The sequence below is a fragment of the Lathyrus oleraceus genome, chromosome 2, assembly GCF_024323335.1.
Source record: "Lathyrus oleraceus cultivar Zhongwan6 chromosome 2, CAAS_Psat_ZW6_1.0, whole genome shotgun sequence".
Classification (NCBI taxonomy): Eukaryota; Viridiplantae; Streptophyta; class Magnoliopsida; order Fabales; family Fabaceae; genus Lathyrus; species Lathyrus oleraceus.
In genome coordinates, this window is record NC_066580.1 from 75735351 (window position 1) to 75744518 (window position 9168).

The window sequence follows — 9168 nt, forward strand, 5'->3', positions numbered from 1 at the left end:
TTTTATCAGAGTCTCATTTTACATGTTCAGAGCCAAATTTTACTCAGGACAATTTTTAATGTTCAGATTTTCTAAGATGAAACGAAATCTATCTTCAGCTAGAGGCTTAGTAAAGATATCTGCCCATTGATGTTCTGTATCAATGAACTTCAGCGTTACTATTCCTTTCTGAACATAGTCTCTAATAAAATGATGTTTAATTTCTATGTGTTTGGCTCTGGAATGTAGAATGGGATTCTTACTTAAACAAATAGCAGCAGTATTATCACAAAGGATAGGAATGTTACTCTCAAAGATTTGTAGATCTTCTAGCTGATGTTTCATCCAGAGCATCTGAGTTGTGCATAGTGACGCTGAGATATATTCTGCTTCTGCAGTTGATAGAGCAATTGTTGACTGTCTTTTGCTAGCCCAGGAGATTAAGTTGTTTCCCAGAAGCTGGCAATTTCCAGATGTACTTTTTCGTTCTATTCTATCTCCTGCATAATCTGCATCACAATAACCAGAAAGCCTATACTCTGATGTTTTCTCATACATCAGACCCAGGTTAGGGGTACCTTTCAGATACTTAAGAATTCTCTTAACAGCTGTTAAATGAGATTCTCTAGGATCTGATTGGAATCTGGCACAAAGACAGACGCTAAAGAGAATATCAGGACGAGTAGCAGTCAGATAGAGAAGAGAGCCTATCATACCTCGATAGAGCTTCTGACAAACCTTGTTGCTTACCTCTTCCTTCTCCAGAATGCAAGTTGGATGCATGGGAGTCTTTGCAGAATTGCATTCAGACATATCAAACTTCTTTAGAACGTCTTTAATGTACTTGCTTTGATGAATGTACGTGACTTCTGGAGTTTGATTGATTTGAATTCCCAGAAAGAACTTTAGTTCTTGCATTAGACTCATTTCAAATTCTGCCTGCATTAACTTAGAAAATTCTTGGCAAACAGAAATATTAGCAGAACCAAAAATAATGTCATCAACATAAATTTGGCATATCATGAGATCATTTTTATGATTTTTACAGAAGAGTGTAGAATCAACTTTCCCTCTGATAAAATTTTGTTCCAGAAGAAAATTACTTAAGCGTTCATACCAAGCTCTGGGAGCTTGTTTAAGTCCATATAAAGATTTCTTAAGTTTGAAAACATGTTCTGGAAAATTTGAGTTTTCAAAACCAGGAGGTTGATTTACATACACTTCTTCTGAAATATAACCATTTAGAAATGCACTCTTGACATCCATTTGGTATAATTTTATAGAGTGATTAATAGCAAATGATACAAGAAGACGAATAGACTCTAACCTTGCGACTGGAGCAAAAGTTTCATTATAATCAATACCTTCTTGTTGACTATAACCTTGAGCTACCAGTCGTGCTTTGTTTCTGACAACTTCTCCTTTCTCGTTCAGTTTGTTTCTGAAAACCCATCTGGTTCCAATGACATGAGTGCCTCTGGGTTTAGGAACGAGATCCCAGACATCATTCTTGGAGAATTGATCTAACTCTTCTTGCATAGCTGCCACCCAATCGTTATCTTGAAGAGCTTCATCACAGGACGTAGGCTCAATCAGAGACACTAGTCCCAGAGGAATATCTTCAGAAGTTCTGAAGGTAGATCTGGTTCTAACAGGTTCATCTTTGTTTCCCAAAATCAAGTCTTCAGATACGTTGCTACGACTCTTGACTTTCCTTGGAATTTCTGGAGATTTAATTTCTTCAGAGTCTGGAGTGACAGGTGCTTCTGGAATTTTCTCAGATTCTACCAGAGTGATCTCTAAATCTGCAAACTTTTCAACTAGCTTTGACTTTTCAGGGTCAAGCTTATCATCAAATCTAACATGAATTGATTCCTCCACAATTTTGGTTTCTGTGTTGTATACTCTGTAGCCTTTAGAGCGTTCTGAGTATCCTAACATAATACCTTTCTGTGCTTTGGAATCAAACTTGTTCAGATGTTCTTTAGTATTTAATATAAAACAAATGCATCCAAAAGGATGAAAATAAGAAATGTTGGGTTTTCTTCCCTTACACAGTTCATAGGGAGTCTTATCCAGAATAGGTCTAATAGAGATTCTATTCTGAATGTAACACGCTGTATTTACAGCTTCTGCCCAAAAGTGCTTTGCTACATTTGTTTCATTGATCATGGTTCTGGCCATTTCTTGGAGTGTCCTATTCTTCCTCTCTACAACTCCATTTTGTTGTGGAGTTCTAGGGCAGGAGAAATCATGGGATATTCCATTAGAATCAAATAATTCTTCAAAATCTTTATTTTCAAATTCTCCACCATGATCACTTCTGACTCTAACAATTTTAGAGTCAAATTCTTTTTGCACTTTAGAACAGAAACTGGTGAATACAGAGTGAGACTCACTCTTGTGCTTTAGGAATTTTACCCATGTCCAGCGGCTGTAATCATCAACGATTACTAGTCCATACTTCTTTCCATTGACTGATGCTGTTTTCACAGGACCAAATAAGTCAATGTGAAGAAGCTCCAGAGGCTTGGAGGTAGAAACAACATTTTTCTTTTTAAAAGATGTTTTTGAAAACTTTCCTTTCTGACAAGCTTCACACAGAGCATCTGAAGAAAATTTCAGTTTAGGTAGGCCTCTGACTAACTCAAGTTTAGTTAGCTGAGAAAGTTTCCTCATGCTAATGTGGCCTAAGCGTCTATGCCATACCCATTGCTCTTCGTGAACTGACATTAAACATTTAACATTTTGATCTTTTAAATCAGAAAGATTTATTTTATAAATGTTGTTTTTCCTCTTGCCTGTGAAAAGGACAGAGCCATCGTTCTGATTAATGGCTTTACACGTTTTTTGATTAAAGATTACATCATAACCGTTATCACTTAATTGACTTATGGATAACAAGTTATGCATTAATCCTTCTACATAAAGAACATCAGATATAGAGGGAAGAGTACCATTACCAATAGTTCCGGAGCCTCTGATCCTTCCTTTCTGATCTCCTCCGAAGCCTACAAAGCCAGCGTCTTTAAGTTCCAGGCTTTGGAACATAGACTTTCTTCCCGTCATATGTCGCGAGCATCCAGAGTCCAGGTACCATGACTGGTGTCTGAACTTTGCTGCATAGGATATCTGCAACATAGATAATCTTATCTTTCGGTACCCAGAATCTCTTGGGTCCTTTCAGATTAGTTTTCCCAGAGTTTCTTACAACTTTGGGTCTTCTAGCATTTTTAAATTTGTGTTCTTGTGTGTGTGTATAGTGGTATGAAAAAGGTGATTTAATTTGGTTACTGGTAGAAGTTTTATCAGAATCAGAATCATACCCAATTCCCCTTTTATTATTCTGACCTACTCCATAAATCATGGATGCCATAATACTCCTATTTATCCCATTCTTCAGAAATTGTTGAAAGGCTTCTTCATACTTATAAATAATTTCATTTGAAGTTTGTGGTGCTTGAGACAACACTCCTTCTAATTTTAAGCTTTTTGTTTTAGCTCCATCTCTTTCTAACGTTAAAGATTTGATTGTATCTTCATGTGCTAGAATTGTTGTCTCAAGTTCACTACATTCTTCAGATTTTGCTTTAAGAAGACCTTTAATGCTTTTAACTTTTTGTTTTAATTTCTGAAGAGAGGTAAGAGTTTCTGATAAACATGATTCTAAGTCAGATCTAGAAAGTTCAGAAAATACCTCTTCAGATTCTTCATCTGAGCTGCTGGATGTGGTAGCCATAAATGCTACGTTGGCTTGTTCATCAGAGTCAGATTCTGATGATCCTGAATCACTATCGTCCCAGGTGGCCATTAATCCTTTCTTTGTTCTGAAGGCATTTTTCTTGAAGCTTTCCTTCTTAGAGTTATCTTTCTTCAGCTTGGGGCATTCATTTCTATAATGACCTGTTTCTTTACATTCAAAACAGGTAATATCTTTATTAGGTTTACCTTTTGAAGTTGACTCTGATCTATCCCCTCTGGGTCTTGATCTTCTGAAGTTGTTGTTGTTCCTTCTTTTCCAGAGTTGCTTAACTCTTCTGGTTAGTAAGGACAGTTCTTCTTCATCATCAGAGTCTTCAGGTTCAGAGTCGTCAGTATCTGCAGTTTCTGCCTGGAGAGCTTTGGTTCTGTCTGACTTCCGTCTTTCAGGTCTGGACTTCAGCGCCACTGACTTGTTCCTTTTCTGAGGCTCATCCTCCTCTAGTTCTATCTCATGGCTTCTGAGAGAACTAACAAGTTCTTCAAGGCTGATACTGTTCAGATCCTTTGATAACTTCAGAGCAGTAACCATAGGTCTCCATTTCTTTGGCAGACTTCTGACAATCTTCTTAACATGATCTGCAGTTGTGTATCCCTTGTCTAGCACTTTAAGACCTGCAATAAGAGTTTGGAATCTGGAAAACATAGCTTCTATAGCTTCGTCATCTTCCATCTTGAAGGCTTCATATTTCTGGATCAACGCCAGAGCCTTCGTCTCCTTGACTTGGGAGTTTCCTTCATGGGTCATCCTTAGAGAGTCAAGTATATCTTTGGCTGTCTCTCTGTTGGTGATCTTCTCATATTCGTTGTATGATATGGCATTTAGAAGTATTGTTCTGGCCTTGTGATGATTTTTGAACTCACGTTTCTGATCTTCTGACATTTTGCTTCTGGGAACTTCAGCTCCATTTAAGGTTGGAGGTTTGTATCCATCTGTGACAATGTCCCAGAGGTCAGCATCATAACCAAGAAAGAAACTTCCGATTCTATCTTTCCAGTAATCAAACTTTTCTCCATCAAAAACAGGAGGCTTGGCATTGTAAGAATCTTTCTCATTTGAGTGGGCCATTTGTTTTTCTCGCACTGGATCTCTCTACACGGTTAAGTGTTTGATTTGAAAATCAATAACAGAGCCGGAGCTCTGATACCAATTGAAGGTGAGAAAAACAAGAAAGGGGGGGTTTGAATTGTTTGAAAAAAAAATAAGCGCTTTTGCAAAATGAAAATCACACAAAGATTTTATACTGGTTCGCTTATAACACAAAGCTACTCCAGTCCACCCGGCCAAGGTGATTTCGCCTTCAACAAGGACTTAATCCACTAATCTTGAAAGATTACAAACAACCCCTAAGAGAAAAGAAAATCTCTTAGTCCTCTCAAGTCTACAGACTACAACAAGTCACTTGAGGAAATCAAATAAAAATAGATACAAGATGTGTAATCTAGAGTGCTTCTAAGAAAGCAAATATTACAAACTTAAGAACAAATTTTTCACTTGATAAGCAACAGCTTAGTGAAAATCTTTGAAGAACAAAGAAGTTTTTCTTGAGCGTGATATAATTTCAGTATAGTTTTGGCTAGTGATTTCTTCGTATTTACTGAATGAGATTTCTTCTCTATTTATAGGAGTTGAAGTAGAGTTGAAGTAGCGTTGAATCTATTGGATATTGAGATGTAATTACGCCATTCCATTAATAGCTTCTGCAGTAGACTTTTTCACTTAGAAGTGACTACTTACCACAATTAGTATCTTTTCTCTTGGAAGTGGAGATTAACGTCTCTTTCTAATTGAGGAAATCCATTTGCAGAACTTTAACTTGGCTTAAACGTTACTTCATCATGATTAACAATTCTGATTAGAGTCTTTGTGTATCTGGAGAAATTTGCTTCTGATGTTATTTCTTGAATGTTCAGATGGCGCTGATAACTTCAGAGTTTGCAGAAGACATTTGTTCAGAGTCAGAGCTTCTAGACTTTACTTCCTGTTCAGATGCTTCTGATACTTGCAGTTTTGTCCAGAGTTTAGAGCTTCTTGAATGAGATTCCTCTTTAGATGCTTCTGATACTTGAGATTTTGCATCTGATCTTGTTTTGCATCTGATGACATCATCAGATTTATTTCTTCTTTCTTTAGAACCCTGCACACTTAGAAACTTTTCGTTAGGGTACCACTTTTGGTTTCATCCTTTGTTATCATCAAAATCATGGAATCTATTGTAGAACTATTTTTGTTCTTACAAACACTTCATTAAACCTCAGGATTTATGATTTTGCAACTTCATGAACTCATGTTTTTAACATGAATCAAGCATGGATTCAGTTGCAAAACATCTCATCATTCATGTCTCCCTGCATCAGAGCAATTGATTTTCTTTGAGCAGGGAGAATTTGCTCAAAAAGTTGAAGAACCCTAGTTCTTCAAAGTAAAATTAAATGGTGAATACTGAAAATAAATGACAAGTAGGTTAGAGCTTTTGATCAGTGGAACAAGGTGAATAGTGTGGTAACTTGTTTGCTAAAGGTTGTAACTCACATCTACATGTTTGAATGAAGCTTCAGAAGTCAACAATGATGGATCTGGAAGTTATGTTACAGAAGGATTCAGACCAAGGCAATGCTTCAAACACCTTCATAGGATGCCGATGAAGTATTTTGGGTAAAGAAATGGAAGGAAAAGAGCTTGAATCGAAAAATAGCTTGACTGGTTATTTGAGGTATCGAGCTTCAATGGTTCCAGAGTTTTATTGGCTTTCAAAGCTTGCAAATGAAGACAAAAACTTCCTCTATTCATAGGGAATATATTGGGATGCAAATACATGTGAAATGGATCTGAATTCGTGTGAATTGACTTGGAATTTTTCAGATCCCGATCGTGTGAAAATTTGGCACCAAACTCATGATTTTGGAGCTTCTCAAGTCGTTTCAAGTTTCCCTCAGATGCGTTTGGTCATGGGTAATTGGTTTGCACGTGTGAGAAGTGGTCCCGAGTTGATTTGTGCATGATTCAACATTATAGGTCACAGACCAAAACAGAGTTTAGGTCACCATGTTCATGCTTAGGCCAAATCCAATTCACTCGTGTGTTTTCTAATTTCCTTTGAGCCAAATGATCACTTCATGGAGTAGAATAAGATGTAAAAAGAATAAATCCAAAAGGAGCTTTGAGGTGAAATTTGTGGGCTTGTGAAGTTGAGGTCGTGAACTATAAAATTGGACTGGGCAACTGGTCAAGCATTTTGCAGCATGCTTGGTCATTTTGAGGTCTCGTGTCCATGATGCCATAAATTTTGATTCCTTCGTGAATTTTGAGATAAACTTGGGAAAAATGATCTTTGACATAAGCTTTACACAATGCAAAAAGAATGAGATCAAAAGAATGCTTGAGCTGAAAATGGCAAGGGTGGAAAGTAGGGGTCATGGCAAGGTTTTGGCCCATTTTGGAAACTTGGTCCTTTGCACAAATGAGGTCTTTAATGAATGAATTTATGTTTGACCCTTGAATCAAAGTTGTATATGATATCAAAAGGCACATTTGTCTCCATGAAGCTTGGCATTTGGATGAATATTGAAGGAGTTATGGAGTTTGGACCAAAGGCATGACATACTTGCAAAACTAGGTCAACCACACTTGTACCCCTCTTGTAAATTTGAAGTTTCCTTGCATTTTAAGCCATGATGATGATGGAACGAGTATCACTTGATGAAAACTTGATTAGGCTTGGGTGATATTGAAACTAACTTGAAGGTTGGGGTGATGTGGCATGAAAATAAACACATGGGTCACCTTTGAAACAACATGAATAAGCTTACATTTGCCTTGATCAAAGACCTTGACTTTGCCTTGATTTGAAGCATGACCACCTATATGAGTAACAAGAGCAAACATGTACCACCTCTCCATGAAATTAAGGTTAATTGTTGAGTAAAACAAAGTGAAATCCTAGTGTTAAGATACAATACACAATATGGCCATGCTTGTGATTCCATGACCACATGCAATGGTCATACATGATATGATTTGATGTATGCAAATGAGTTTATGCAAAAGAGGAAAAAAGAGGGTAAATTTTAGGGTATGACATGAGGGACTCCTTACATATGCACTTATAGGTTGGAGCAATATTGCTCAAATTTTAGGATGCATAACTTGAACGAATATACTTATGTAAAGCAGAAACAATCAGGGAGTGCTACATGTAAATATATTTTTGAAAGAAATATACCTCTTGATTCGAATCCAGCTCATACCCATTCTTTGCAGTTAATGCCTTTTCAATTCCTACTGATTCATGTATTTTGAAATTTTAGTGAATTTGAGAACAAAGTTACCAATCTGTTACTTCAACTAAACTAAAAGGAAAATTAATTAGGACAAAACATAGATCCTACTAGTATAGCCACACCAGTTATAAGAAAAGCAGTTAGAATTAAGGACTACATAAATAACTCCAGTCTACATAAACTAAACATTTTATTCTAATCAGTCTTCAAACAACATAACATGTTAAAAATACACAAAATTTAATTAATACTTATTGGACCAACAATATCAGACACATGAGAGATGGTTGTTCCTGAAGCAGCTCCTAGGTAAAGGACTTTAGCACCGAGTTTATGTATAGAAAAACAAAACATATACATCAGTATTCCAATGATAATGTCAAGTAAGAGATAATGTTGAAGAAAATGAAGCTTCTAATAATCCAAATGTTGTCAACATCACCAAGGACTGCAACTACCAACTTGGAACGAAAAGGGTTCTAAATGATATACTCAACTTTAGTCCCATCTTCATTCTGCATGGAGACATGTATGATTTGTCTTCAGTTCCATTAAATCCATATCTATAGACAATTTTACAAGATAACAACAATGTAAGATCATAATGTTCAAACAAAATTCATAAGTACCAAATTTCTATTTCAACCAACTCTTTTATCAAAAAAATAACATCAGAAATAGGGTTTGATGATGAACGATAAAAGAGTAAAAATAGGGTTTGGTGAAGATAAAGATAAAGATAGAAGAACACACAAATTGAAATCGAATCCACAAACCCAATAGCAGATCTCCATATTTTTTGCTTTAAATCGAATCCACAACCCAATAGTAGACCCCCGTCTTTTTTTTTTGAAATCAAAACAACAAAATCCGTGAACAAATGTATCACTTGACCTTAGATATATGGCTTGACGTTGATGTCGCATATTGTTTTTATTTGATTTCAATTAGAAAAAGAGGAAGAAGGAAAAAGAAGAGGAAGAAAGAATAAGAAGAGGAAGAAGGAAGACAAAGAAAATGAAAGCAATTCAAGAGAGAGAAAGAGGAAAAGGACGATCAGAAAACTCAGAAGAAAAGAGTTAAACATTGAAAAAAGAGAAAAAGAAGAAAATGTTGGAAACATTTAGTTAGAATTTGACCAATTGAAAG